This window comes from Setaria italica, chromosome I, assembly GCF_000263155.2.
Source record: "Setaria italica strain Yugu1 chromosome I, Setaria_italica_v2.0, whole genome shotgun sequence".
Taxonomy (NCBI): Eukaryota; Viridiplantae; Streptophyta; class Magnoliopsida; order Poales; family Poaceae; genus Setaria; species Setaria italica.
The window spans coordinates 36,257,196-36,259,374 of record NC_028450.1 but is presented as its reverse complement, the minus strand read 5'-3'; positions in this window follow the sequence as shown (position 1 = coordinate 36,259,374).

The window sequence follows — 2,179 nt, the reverse complement described above, 5'->3', positions numbered from 1 at the left end:
GGAAACATGGTCAATATTTTCCTACAAGACTCATAGGCATACTTAACTTAGTATGTGGTTAGCTAAAATGTGGAACCAACCCTTAATATTATATTTCTACATGTCTTGTCGATTAAAAATAATGGCAATCATGTGATCTCAGGATTTCCTTTAGTAATCATTTGTGTTCTTTTTCAACATATAGATCATGGGCTGTTGTTTCTTTCTTTTCTAGATAGGCCTGCACTAAAACACTTATGCCTTAATTAAGCTGTAGATATGCTGTTGTTTAAAGGTCATTAGTACCTGGTGAAGTCTGCACCCGGTACTAAAGGGGTACCTCCCCTCACACGTCAGCCCCCCTTCTCTCTCCCACCCCATGCTCACCCCCCTCCCCACACGTACTTATCCGCTCGTCCCCTTCATCCGGACTCTCACCCGCGCCTCTCTCTCTTCTTCTCCCCGCTGAATCCCCTCTCTCCCCCACACAGATCGATCCCCTCACCACCCCCCTCCTCCTCCCTCCGCTCGCCCCTCACCTCTTACATGTGGCGAGGAGCGGAAGCAAGAAGGAAGGGCGCGGCGAGGCGGCGGAGCGTAGGCATGGCGTGGTGGAGCAAGGAGCGGCGGAGCTCTGACGGGAGGGCACGGCGGCGGTGCGTCGGCAGGCGTGGCGGAGCAAGGAGCGCGTGGATTTTGGAGTAGTGGCTACCTCTCCCTCAGATCTGGCGGCGGCGGCAACCGGCGGGCTGAGGAGCAGCGGCGGTGGCTGAGCAGCGTAAGTACGCTACCTCCCTCCCTCTCTCTTTGGTGCGGGGCTTAGGTGTTGTGCGGCCGGGGCGGACGGCGGCAGGGTGCGGCCGAGACTCCGGTCGGTGGATTTCTTTTTTTTATTTTTTAATACCCCTTTAGTACTGGTTATTTGATCTGGTACTGAAGGCCCCCCTTTAGTACCGAAATAGCAATACCGGTTACACAACCTGCGCTTTCCCAGCGGTGTCTCTCTCTACTCTAAACATTGATGGTAGACCTGTACACGTAGGGCTTCCCTGATCAGCTGCTATAGTTTAGTTGTTTTCTACTTGACCTAATGACGAACCAGCAGGGGAACGAATAACAATCAAGCAAAAGCATCAAGCAGCCTATATACAATGCACACAGCACCAACCACCAACTGTACAGCGAGGAGAGAATTAGGTCATGGCATGGAAGGCGTAATTTGTCGCCACACGCCAGGGGCCGTCACATCAAGGGGGCTTCCAAGTGTAGGGGACGGAATTGGCCGGGCCTCTCGCTCTCGGTAGCCCCCAATTATATACTCCCCCGGATAACATAATCATGGGGCTTCAACACATAAACAAATGGGGTTTAGTTGAGGAAACCAACACCGTCAGACCTCATCGGTCAGTATCCTAACGCTTTTGCAGGAGGAACTGCTAGGTGATGCTCAATATTTTACTGCCAGAGCCAGCCAGCGCACTGGAATGAAAGATCGTCCATTCCGTTCCCACGCTTTTGTCCACCACCCATGCAATCTTAGCAAACTTTTGCTCCTCGGCCTAGCTCTTGTTCGCTCTGTTGTCCCGTACCAAACCATTGAATTCAGCTGCACGATTGCACACACAACTCTATAGTTTAATCCTTGTGCTGCAACTGCAAGGCAACAAAGAGCTCGAGATCGAGAAAGGACGCGCATGAGGTCACGAGCTGTTTGGACCGGAGGTAGCTTAACAAATCAACAATCACTCTGCAGGGAGCTGGTTGCAAAGGATAATGTAAGTTTTGAGCTCATCTGATCTCACCCACCCAAGAACAATCCACAAAGTATAAGCACACAACGAAGATGACAACGGCGACATGGATAGCACCAAGGAAACTAGGGGTGTTTGAATCCGTGGACTAATTTTTAGTTCGGGTTATATCGGATGCTTGATACTAGTTAAAATGATTAAACATGAACTAATTATAAAACTAATTGTATAAGCCGTGGCTAATTCGCAAGATGAATCCATTGAGCCTAATTAATCCATGATTAACACATATTTACTGTAGCATCACATGGTCAAATCATGAACTATTAGATTTAATAGATTTATCTCGCGAATTAATCTTCATTTATATAATTGATTTTACAATTAATCTATATTTAATATTTCTAATTAGTACCTAACGATTAACTAGTTCTATCTTCCGTACTCCT